This window comes from Myotis nattereri (assembly GCF_964212035.1).
Source record: "Myotis nattereri genome assembly, chromosome: 3".
Taxonomy (NCBI): domain Eukaryota; kingdom Metazoa; phylum Chordata; class Mammalia; order Chiroptera; family Vespertilionidae; genus Myotis; species Myotis nattereri.
The window spans coordinates 146,997,632-147,010,511 of record NC_138077.1 but is presented as its reverse complement, the minus strand read 5'-3'; the positions used below and the strand labels follow the sequence as shown (position 1 = coordinate 147,010,511).

General features: G+C 44.6%; 1 pseudogene across 1 annotated transcript; it reads left to right on the top strand.

Annotated features, from left to right (window-relative positions):
• Positions 1–7,383: 7,383 nt before the first annotated feature.
• Positions 7,384–8,803, top strand: LOC308516919 (tubulin alpha-1B chain-like; annotated as a pseudogene). The gene is made up of 2 exons: positions 7,384–8,021; positions 8,144–8,803. The product of its transcript is annotated as a tubulin alpha-1B chain-like (transcript).
• The last annotated feature ends 4,077 nt before the right edge of the window (positions 8,804–12,880 follow it).

The following is a 12,880-nucleotide window of genomic DNA, read 5'->3' as shown; positions in this document are numbered from 1 at the left end:
TGATGGGAATGGGCCAAGGGGCGAGGATGAAAGTTCCATTGACAGGGACAAAAGATAGTTCTCGTAGTGCTGATGCCTGGAAAGGGGGCTCCAATTACAGCAGCCTCTGGTCAGTTGTTATGTTATTTTAAACACACACACACACACACACACACACACACACACACACACCTCATACTAATCCTTCTTTGCCTTAGAATGCACTTTGGTTCTATCAGGGCTGTTTATACACAAATGGGGAACATTCAGCACAAGTTCACAGTTTTTAATACAAGTTTAACTAGCATTTATTGAGCACTTATTACATGTCAAGCACAGGGAATATTGGCGTTTGTGAGATTTCTTTTTCCCCACTAGGGCAGTGGTTCTCAACCATCCTAATGCCGCGACCCTTTAATACAGTCCCTCATGTTGTGGTGACCCCCAACCATAAAATTATTTTTGTTGCTACTTCATAACTGTAATTTTGCTACTGTTATGAATCGTAATGTAAATATCTGATATGCAGGATGTATTTTCATTGTTACAAATTGAACATAGTTAAAGCACAGTGATTAATCACAAAAACAATATGTAATTATATATGTGTTTTCTTATGGTCTTAGGCGACCCCTGTGAAAGGGTTGGTCGAACCCCAAAGGGAGAACCGCTGCGCTAGGGTGACCAACCGGATCCTGTTTGGGACTGTCTTGGTTTCAGTACTGAAAGTCCTATATACTGGGGAACCCCTGAATCCTGGCAAACTAAGATGGTTAGTCACCCTAACAGATTACTAACACAGGGTCTCTGTCCTCAAGGAGCTCACAGTCCAGAGGTAATGGAGGAGCATACACAGGTGTTTCATTCAGGAGGAAATGGCAGTCTGATATATTTACTGTGCCCATTAATGCTATAATATAGGAGTGATTTCTATCCATTATAAACTCTGAGCATTAGCTCATTAATAGATTACACTGTGAAATGGAAATTATGGCATAATTTATCATTCAAGCAAGGTTTTGTTTTTGTCTGAAATGAACTATCTTTTCCCCCTGGAATAAATTCTCCTTTCACTCTGTTCTGTCAGTGATCCAATTTTTATGATGTTTGTCTACTGAGTATATATATAGGCATTGTCTCCACCAGAGCTGTCCAGCAGAAATATAATGCAAACCACATAGGTAACATAAAAATTTCTAGTAGCCAGATTTAAAAATAAAAACAGGTGAAATTAATTGTAATAATATAGTCTATTTAACCAATATATTAATAAAATATTATTTTAATGGGATCAATGCTAAAATTAATGAGATTTTTAAAAAAGTAAATCTTCAAAATCCAGAGTTGCCAAATTTCAAGTACTCAGTCACCGCAAATGACTAGTAATTACAGTTTTGGATCCCACAGGTCTACACATAGCTGTTACAGAATTTACCAGGCGACCGAAAAATACACAGGAGTACCCGGAGATATAGGAAGAACCCATTTATTTCCAGATGTCCTAGTACCGTGACTCAGGGGAGCCTATTTCCAAGTCCTGAGTAAACCAATATGGAGGAAGCTTTTTCTTTATACTCTTTGGTTTTTTTGTCCCCCAAATATGGATCATACTTCCAGAACTTTCACGGGCTTTGCAAAAAGCCCCTGTGTTGGGATGGGGGCCAGGAGACCACACCTAAAGGCCTGGCCTGGCGCCAGCGCTGATAACCCCCTCTGGGGGTTGTGTATTGGTCATGGTTTATGGCCTCTGTGAAATGGGAGTATTTAGGTAAACAGGTCTTGCAAGACCAGATAATTAAGGAAGGGAGTGATGGGGAACCTATGTCACGCGTGTCAGAGGTGACACCCGAACTCAGTTTTTTGGTTGATTTTTCTTTGTTAAATGGCATTTAAATATATAAAATAAATATCAAAAATATAAGTCTTTGTTTTACTATGGTTGCAAATATCAAAAAATTTCTATATGTGACACGGCACCAGAGTTAATTAGGGTTTTTCAAAATGCTGACACGCCGAGCTCAAAAGGTTCGCCATCACTGGACTAGATTATAGGCTAACAGGAATGTGCATTAGGGATACAGAGTCAGGCTGCTAGCACTGCCCCCCACCCCCCTCGCCCACCAAATGTCTTATTTTCCTAATCAAGCCAAGTATAGGATAGAAAGAGTTTGATAACTGAAGTCAAAGCTCTTTGCCTAAATTAATGGAAAATTTTGAAGGAAAGAACTTCTGCACAAATTTGACTTCTTAATGATTTGGATTATCCTGCCATCCATCCCTAGGTTCCAGCTGAGCTGACTCAGGATTCTAAGCACCAGAGCTGAAGTGCATGCAGAGGAAAAGTGCCAGCAGGGAACTACACGTTCTTCCTTAACTGCGGAGCCACGCTGAGCACATTGTGAAGAGGCCATTCTTAGGCCTGGTTTCACAACATCCCCAGGTGTTTCCAATTATCTCAAAGGGTGTCATAAAATTTGCAAAACAAAATACGATTTAAATTCTTGGATATATAAAAAGCAATTATTGTACACTCCTCATGGTATGTTCCTGATGGGAAGGGAGATTTATGAAACCCAGCAAACAATGAACTGATGTTGTAATTCCCAACAGGCTGCAAAACACAAACAAAAATAATGTGACAAGATGATAAAGGCACCAGTAGAAAATGCTGGGTTTGGGTTTAGAAAACCCAGTTTTCCCTCATTGCTTTGCCAAATGACTTATCTATGCAATGATGCTGAATGAACATCCCACCTTTCCCTCTGTTACAGAGTCTTTAAAAATATTTTTTTTATTGATTTCAGAGAGGAAGGGAGAAGAAGAGAGAGCTAGAAGCATCAATGATGAGAGCTAATCAATCATTGATCAGCTGCCTCTTGTACGCCTCCCACTGAGGATCAAGCCTGAAACCTGGGCATGTGCCCTTGACCGGAATCGAACCTGGGGCACTTCAGTCCACAAGCTGACGCTCTATCCACTGAGCCAAACTGGCTAGGGCCCTCTGTTAAATTTTTTTTTTATTCTCCCCTTTTGTATGCTGATAAACATTTGCTCATTGACCCTCAAAATAATTGCACCCATATTATAGTTTTCCCCCATTATTTATTCATTTTGCAAACATTTACTGAACAATAAGTCTTCCTATGTTTCTGAAACCAGGTTCTATACAAAGGGTCAAGGGAGTCCAGCTAGAGAGCGAGGAAGTCAGCTCTGGGTCTGGCTAACTGAGGCTGAGCCCAGGTGGGCACGGACTTTTAAAGTAGAACAAGTAGAACAGTGTCACTGGATCCAGCTGGGCGGGTGGGGCAGGAAGCCTCTTAGAGCCCAGGGAGCAAACCTGCTGAACATCTATCAGCTAACAGTGTCATTGTCACTTAATATCTCAACAGCTTGTGGTTGGACTGGGACCGCCCTTCCCTCCAAAGGGACCAGAAGCAGGCAGAGCAGGGATGATCCTGGATGAGAAGCAACTTTTTTTTTTACTTTAACATATTTTTCTCCTAAACTAGCCTTGACCTGCCTTCAAGGTAATATCAGAGACACCTTTGGCACCGCTCCTTTCTTCTTTTGATACAGTCATCAAATAATGTTGAATGCCTACTCGATGCCAGGTGTATTTGTGCCAGGGATAGGAAAAGGAATATGACACAGTCCCTCAATCCAGAGTCCAGGTGGGGGGATCACTCATGGGCACATGTATTAGGATGTGGCACTTACACGGGCAAAGACAAATTTGGGAAATGGGGGATGGCCCTCTACCTAGTATCTGAGCTCAGGAGCCAGAAACTACGAAGAGGAACATCTCTCCGCCGCTCCCCTGGGTCCTTAGGAATACTCAGGAGGGCTTCCAACTCTCACGGCTCATGGGAACTGGAGCATGACATATGTGGCAGATGCGAGACGATTTTACCTGGATTTTGAGGGTCAAGGAAACCCCCAGCTGACATCTAGTAATACTGGGATGGCAGACATGACTGGATGCAAGTGACTTCAATGTCCTCACTTTGGGGCAGTGGTGTGTACCAGCATGTGTGTGTGTGTGTGTGTGTGTGTGTGTGTGTGCGCGCGCATCAAACAAGCCTCAGAGTTGCAGGAACCCACACGGCAGAGGCTGTTCCCTGACTCCTAGATCAGAGCTTCTGTTGCAATTGGCATATCCTTAGGCATCCTTTTTTCTTTTTTCAAAATCCTCCCTTTAATGACTGAGGAGCCTGAGACCTAGAGACGTGCCATGATGTGTCACCAGGGGCTGGGACTGGTCCCCAGTATTTCTGACTCCTGGGTCCCTCTTTAGGTCTTGCTACCTTTTTGACCAACTCTGTGAGCAATTAGGGCAGCCCAGCTATAGACAAAGGGAGACCTTACCTACGCCCACTTTGGGCAAGTTCAGGCAGCACAGGCTAAGTAAGGTCCTCTGCTTGTCAACATGCCCTGTGTAATTGCTTATAGTGCCCCTATAAGCTCTCTTCTGGCCAGAGAGTCTTGTCTCTCTTGTTCAGGGCTGTATCCCAGCACCTGGCAGTGAGGGGTGCTCTCTCACTGTTGATTGATTGAGTGTATGAGATATACCTCCATCCAGCTTTAGTCATAGAAACCCAGACTGAAGTCACACGAAGATTGGGCTCCTTCCCACCCTCGGCGTCGGTGGCAATAATTCCCTGTATTCAGATGGCCCTTTGCTATTTCCAAACCTATTCACTTGCTTGGCTACATTCAATCTCGAGTATCCCTGCAGGGTGAACATTTGTCTGAGAGTAAAGCAAGTCTTAAAGGTTCTGGACTTGTCTTTAGCACTTTTATTCAGGCCCACAAAACCTGAAAAGCCAACAAGTTGCTGCGTATTATGTAGACTCCGGGGAAATTGCATCATTTCCCACAGTTTAAGATTGAATCCTAAATGTATGGCATTAAAGGGACTGTCCCTCCCATGGTTGTCTGTTGCACTGTAATTCATTCAGCTGGAGTCCTTCCTGGGGACGTTCAGCCCAGATCTAGGGTGAGCACAATGCAGCTTTCTTACAAGCCTCTGGGTCTGGGAATACAAAGGATTTTCAGTCCAACACAGACATGGGTTCACACCTTCTCTCATCTCACTGGAAACTTCCTGAAGGGAAAGGCCACATCTGTGCTGGTCAATTCTACAATCCAGGACCTAGCCTTTTCAGTGGATGGATGGATGGATGAATGGATGGATGGATGGATGGATATGGATGGATTAATGAAATTTCAAGGAATCTTCCCACTTCAGAGAAGCTTTGAGTCCTCCCTCCTTTGCTATTCAGTTGATTTCTTCACAAAGACCATTATCATGACCAGACAAAAAGGAGTGCATTAGCTGACTCCAAGAGTAGTTAAAGAGTCCACAAAGGAGAGGCTGCCCCATAAGGAATTTCTCCACAAAGAAAAAGAATCTAGAGGAAAACTAATATTAAAAATGCACATGGGCCAAAACCGGTTTGGCTCAGTGGATAGAACGTCGGCCTGTGGACTGAAAGGTCCCGGGTTCGATACCGGTCAAGGGCATGTACCTGGGTTGCGGGCACATCCCCAATAGGAGATGTGCAGGAGGCAGCTGATCGATGTTTCTCTCCCATCGATGTTTCTAACTCTCTATCTCTCTTCCTTCCTCTCTTTAAAAAATCAATAAAATATATTTTTAAAAAAAATGCACATGGATATTTTTTAGCACCAGACACTTTATCTTATTTTGTCCTCACAAAAAGACATTCTGATATAAAGAACAATGTAGTGACTGTTTCCTTATGTAGGTTATTTTGCTGAGGACTATCCATGCATCATCTCATTTCAAATCCACACCTTAATTAGGCCAACCCTATTATTATAGCCATTTTGTAGATGAGGAAACTGAGGCTTATAGAGATGAAACATTTAGGATGGAACAGTTTTAAGAACTGAACCCAATTTCAAACCATATGGTCTTTATTTATTTATTTTTTTAATACAGTATATTGTTATAATTGTTCCATTTTATTATTAGTTTTTTCAAGTATGAATTAATTTTTTTATAATTTTTATTTCTTAAAGTATTACAAAGAGTATTACATATGTCTCCTTCCCCCCCCCTTGACATTCCCCCGGCCCCTACCCCCCCAGTGTCTTGTGTCCATTGGTTAATCTTATATGCATGCATATAAGTCCTTCGGTTGATCTCTTAATCCCCCCCCAAACCCTCCCCAGGCTTCCCACTGTAGTTTGACAGTCTGTTCAATGTTGCTCTGCCTCTGCATCTACCCCTGTTCATCAGTCTATACTGGTCCCCATTATCTGTCCCAACCTCACTGGAGCAGTCCCAACCTCTCTGGGGCCGTCTTAGCCTCACCGGGGCCGTTTCAACCTCACTGGGGCCGTCCCGACCTCACCAGGGCCATTTCAACCTCACCGGGGTGTCCCGACCTCACCGGGGCTGTTTCAACCTCACCAAATCATATGGTCTTTATTGCTATGACTTATGGTAAGGCAGGTAATTTGATTTTCTTTTAGAGAGATGAAGAAACTGAGGCTCAGAGAGCTCAAGAATCCTGCTCAAGCCAGTAAGTGGTAGTGCCAGGACTCAAACCTAGGTTGGCCTAACTTTTTGTTTATTAGTGTTTTTTAATCCTCACCCAAGGATATGTTTTTCATTGATTCTAGAGATAGAGGAAGGGAAAGGGGGAGAGAGAAAGAAAGAAAGAAAGAGAGATAGGGAGGGAGAGAGAGAGAGAGAGAGAGAGAGAGAGAGAGAGAGAGAGAGAGAAACATTGATGTGAGAAAGAAAGGGACAAGGAGGAAGAGGATGGAGGCGATGGAATGAATGGCATCTGCCACCTACTGGCTCCCTCCATAGACACAAAGATAGAGGCCAAAGTGATATTGCTATTGAAGGGGCAGGTGAGACCCTGGACTCCAGTCAAGCTAGATTGGGGATGGGCCCTTCCCTTCTCCTCTGTCTTGTTCAATGCTGGGACTGGAATCCTTGGGAGCATCCAGAATTCACTCCCACTGGGAACACTGGCTTTTTCCTGATTGACAGAGTCACCTCAAGACAGGGGTCCTTGGACACAAGAGGAGGAAGAGGGCTGAGGCAGTGTGATAACGTGAACTGACCAATTTAGTGTGAAACATGGCCCCTCTATGGACATTTTCGGGCATGGGCTGAGGTTACACTTCTAAATGAATGGAGGTGATCAGGCAGTAGATACAGATCTATAATTACGTTACCACTTAGAGCTTGCTGAAGGACACTGCGCTCTGTTGAACTACATGAATTACATTTCAGCCACACATAAGAACTCCTCAAAGTGAAATTGCTTTGAATGCATTACTCACCTCAACTCTTAGCTTGTCAGGGACAGTAATCAGAACCCCATGTCTTCTCCTGTTGTCTGTGCCTGCTAACTCCCAGCCATGCACGAGCACATCTCCATCCTTGTTGGCCAGATGGGCAAAGCTTGTTGGGAGCTTTACTGACGGGACTTGGCATCCAGCCCAATGGCCAGATGCCAAGTGAAAAAACCATTAGGTGGGGAGATGACTCCTTCAACACCTTCTTCGGTGAGACAGGAGCTGGCCAGAATGTGCCCAGGGCAGTGTTTGTAGACCTGAATCCTACACTGATGAAGTTTGCATGGGTACCGACAGCCAGCTATTCTACCCAGAGCAGCTCGTCACATGCAAGGAAGATACTGCCAATAACTATGGCTGCAGACACTACATCATTGGCAAGGAGATCATTGACCTCGTCATGGACCAAATTTGGAAACTGGCCGACCAGTTCACAGGTCTTCAGGACTTCTTGATTTCTTACATCTTTGGTGGGGGAACTAATTCTGGGTTTCACCTCCCTACTGATAGAACAGTTGTCTCTCTGTCAATTATGACAAGAAGTCCAAGCTAGAGTTCTCCATTTTCCAGCCGCCCAGGTTTCCACAGCCGTAGTTGAGCCCTACAACTCCATCCTCACCATCCATACCTGGAGCGCTCTGTTCCTTTGTGGTTGACAACGAGACCATCTGTGACATCTGCTGTAGAAACCTCAATACAGGGTGGGGCAAACGTAGGTTTACAGTTGTTCGTATGGAAAATAATACAATAATTAATAACTAATAATACAAGAATAAACTCTCCATTTCGTGTACTCACAACTGTAAACCCACCCTGTATTGAGTGCCCAACCTACACTAACTGCCTTATTAGCCACATGGTGTCCTCCATTACTGCTTCCCTCAGATTTGACGGAGCCCTTAATGCTGATCTGACCAAACCCAAGAGCAACCTTGGGGCCCTAACCCTACATTCACTTTCCTCTGGCTTTATATGCCCCTGTCATCTCTGCTGAGAAAGCCTACCACAGACAGCTTTCTATAGCAGAGATCACCAATACATTTGCTGAGTCAGCCAGATGGTGAAATATGACCCTCGCCATGGCTTGCTGCTGCTTGTTGTGCCGTGGTGATGTGGTCCCCAAAGATGTCAATGCTACCTTTGCCACCATGAAGACCAAGCGCGGCATCCAGTTTGTGGACTGGTGCCCCACTGGCTTCAAAGTGGCCTCTCACTGTGTCCCTGGTGGAGACCTGGCCAAAGCACAGCGAGCCGTGTGCATGCTGAGCAACACCACAGCTATGGCTGAGGCTTGGGCTCTCCTGGACCACAAGTTTGACCTGATGTGCGCCAAGCATGCCGTCGCCCACTGTACGTGGGTGAGGGCATGGAGGAAGGAGAGTTTTCTGAGTCCCGTGAAGACATGGCTGGTCTTGAGAAGGATTATGGGGGGGGGGGAGTGTGGATACTGTCAAAAGAGAGGCAGGAAGGAGAGGAATACTAATCACCATTTCTTTCAGCCCTGCGTCATATCGTACTCCGAACTTCAGCTTCACTAGCTGATGGATGTTAAAACTTTCTGGTTAGATTGTCTTTACTTTTACCCGTGATCATGCCTGTCTTTTCCATGTGTACCTGTAAGATTTCCCCCTCATACCTCATAGTAAAGGCATTGAGAAAGAAAAAAAAGTGAAATACTTTCGCTGGCCCAGTATTTGTCATGAGGACACGGGGCGGGGGGGGGGGGGGGGGGGGGATGAAGAAAAGTCTTCCTTGGTTCCCAGATTGAGAGGAGCTTAATGAGGAGAAATGCCCTATTCCTGCATTTAGCAGCAAAAAATGCCCTGTGACTGCCATTGCCAACCTGGAAGAAGCTCTCAAGATTATTGTATCCAAACCCCTCCCATTTGCAGCTTGGCTGAGGGTGTAGTGTCATGCCCAGAGTCACAGAGACCCATCTGGCTGGCAGGTGGAGGGTCCATCCCAGTGGGTCACTGTGAGCAACACCACAGGTGTGGCTGAGCCTGTGAGGGCGGCAACCAATTGATGCTTTTCTCTCTCAAAGTCTGGCCAGAACTTCTCCATGGCCCTGTTACCCTGTTAATTGTTTCTGAGTTTTAGAGTTGGAAAATCAGGTTCTTTGAGTATAAAAACCCCATCAACCATTCTTTACTTCCCAGAAGTACCTCAGAGGCCTCATGAAATGAGTTGCTGAAGTTTATTTGTAATCAAGGAAGCTAATAATTTACAAGGGAGATAGTCTATTCCAGAATCTCTTTACAAGGTAATAGGTCTCCTTGTGAAATAAAAAAACATAATAGGAAATTGCCTAATAGGCAGAAAATTATATAGCAGGAAGAATAGGCTTAGTAAAATTTATTTAATACTAGATGCCCAGTGCATGAATTCGTGCACCAGTGGGGTTCCTCAGCCTGGCCTGTGGGATCAGGCCGAACCTGGCTCTCTGACATTCCCTGAGGTGTCCTGTATCATGAGAGGGTGCATGCCAGGCCGAGAGACTCCACCGGTGCAATATCGGGGCAGGGGAGGGACGTGGGAGATTGGCCAGCTGGAGATGGATTGTGGGAGGGCTCCAGAGCGTATCTAGCCCATTTCGCTGTCCCAATAAGCCAGACCCCAGCAGCAAGTTCACCTACCGGTGGTCAGTGCACATCATAGCGAGCAGTTGAGCAGTTGAGCAGCCTTAGCATATCATTAGCATATTACCCTTTGATCCGTTGGACGACTGACCAGACGACCAGACACTTAACATATTAGGCTTTTATTATATAGGACTGGGCCTGGGAAAATATATTGTTACCTCTTCTATTCCCCCCACCCCTTTTTATTCGTGGAAAAGAGTTTTATCTTGAGTTTGAATTTTAGCTCTGATGTTATTAGCTGTGTGACTTTGGGCAAGTTGCTTAACCTTCTGAGACTTCATTTCTACATAGATCCAGTGGAGATACCTACAAATATAGTCTTTCTCTTAAATGGTGTTGGATGCACTGAGATTTGGATTCTCAAATGTTGTTAAGTAGACTGTACTTTTCATAAGTCCTTTGCTAGGTAAAAAGGTCAATGTAGTAAGTTTTCATCATGCTAAATTCATTGAAATATTTAATGTTAAAATATTTTTTTATTTCATTAAATTATGGCGATAAGAATTATCTTTTTAAAAAATGTGCTGCCCTGGCTGGTGTGGCTCAGTTGGTTGAGCTCAGTTGGATGAGCATAGTCCTGTGGTCACCAGTTTGATTCCTGATCAGGGCACATGGCCCCTGGGCACTGAGGGAGTCAACCAATTGATGCTTTTCTCTCACATTTATGTCTCTCACTCTCTCTCTCTCTCTCTCTCTCTCTCTCTCTCTCTCTCCTTCCTCTCTCTCAAATCAATAAAGACATATTATTATTTTTAAAATATATTTTTATTGATTTCAGAGAGGAAGGGAAAGGGATAGAGAGAGATAGAAACATCAATGACGAGAGAGAATCATTGGTAGGCTGCCTCCTGTACACCCTGTACTGGGAATCAAGCCTGCAACCTGGACAAGTGCCCTGACCGAGAATCAAACCGTAGGAGGTTTATAGGTTGATGTTCAACCACTGAGCCATGCCGGCTGGGCAAAACATATTATTTTTTTAAATGTCCTTACTTAGCTGTTTAAGAAGTGGATCTCTTAATCTAGTCACTCATGATTTGGGCCTGCACAGGCACAAATATTAAAATTAAGCAATTCCAGGCAAGTGAAAAGGTGTACCCACTTTCACTTTCAGGTTTTCTATTTGGTTAATGGTTTCTGTGAGTGTAAGAATTCTGAGATTTCTCAAACATGAAATTTTAGTGTTACTCAGTCTTATACTTCTAATCTGTCCCAAGAGGGAATGTTAGCATTTGGTGGCATGACTTGGGTTATGTCAGACCATCAATAGGGACACAGATATTATGGCTGTGGAGTCCCTAGCTCCTGTTTGGGAGATTTGTCCAGCAGGAAGAGCCAGGAGAAGGGAACTTTGGAACCAGCAGGACAGATGGGTGACTCTTTTGAGGTAGACTTCAGCCTGTGGCTTTATATGAAAAGAGAAAGTAAGAGGGCAGAAGAAAGGTAGAAAGGGAGGGAGGGAGGGAAGGAGGAAAGGAAAACAGGAATTATTATCTGAGCCAGGCAACTTCTTGAAATAAAAAATTCATATTTCCCTCTGGAGAAAAAAAAAGAAAGACGAACAGTTAAAATTTGGGAGCTAGATGGTGAGTGGCACCTGTTGTATTTAGAGGCAGAGCTATTTACATAACAGCACCCCAGGCACCACTTCAAGGACACACAAGCTGTCATTCTGTTCTGGAAACTTGAGTAGAGGGGACGGGAGAAGGAAAAGGAGCCTCTTCAAACTAACTAAAGCCCAGGTTGGGTGGATGAGATTGCTAGTCGGGTGAGAGCACCCTAGGGTAGAAACCCTCACTCCATTCTTCATCCTTGTCAATCATCTAGTTCAGTTCTGAGCCAGCCAGCCAAAGTTTTACCCTCATTGACAAGGTTGCGAAGGCTTTCTTGTAATTTGTAGTTGTCGACTGTAACTATTTTGATTCTTGTGACTCTTCATGTAAATTGGAGGAGGCTGAAAACCCAACCCAAACATTTAAAAAAAAATGTTTTTATTGATTTCTAGAGAGAGAGGAAGGAAGAGAGATGGAGAGAGAGAGAAACATCAATGAGAGAGAAACCTCATCAATTGGCTGCTTCCTGCATATCCCCCACTGGGGACTGAGCCCACAATCTGGGCATGTGCCCCAACTGGGAATTGAACCAGTGACCTCCTGGTTCAAGGGTAGATGCTCAACCACTGAATAACACCGGCCAGGCCAAGCTGGGCCTTTTGGGCAACTTCCTAGGCTGCCCTCTCATTGGAACAGTTGGGGATAAATGTTATGCCAGAATATTTGAGGGTGTTTGCAGTCATGGCACTGGGAAGATCACCTAAAGGCGGATGAGGTATTTCTTTGCTTAAAGGATAGAGGCCCGTACTTCTGTATTGGAGGTAAGACTGTGGATGGATAGGGGAAGATAGCTATATCTCTCACCTTCATCTATCTATCTATCTATCTATCTATCTATCTATCTATCTATCTATCTATCTATCTGCCTAAGTGAATGTCCGACCTTTTACCCGTTCGACCGTTTACCTCTTTGACTGTTGGCCCATTCAACTGTTCACCCAGTAGCTATGACGTGCAATGTCCACCGGGGGCAGATGCTCTGACCATTAGAGGATGGAGCCCGATTCCTCACAGAATCGGCGGTGGTTTAGGTTGCTGCTGGGGCACTATTGGCCCCGAATCTGCTTCACCCGCACCCCGGCCTGGCCTGTGGGGATGGAGCCAAAACTGGCTCTCTGACATCCCCTGAGGGGTCCCGGATTGCAAGAAGGCAGTTTTGGCCCAATCCCTGCAGGCCAGGCTGAGGCACTCCATTGGTGCATGAATCTGTGCACCAGGCCTCTGGTATGTCATAATAGTTGAAAAATCTTGGTGATATTTGGTGTGGTGGTTGTGTTTGTGGAGGAGGCAGAGGGTTTTGGTCAC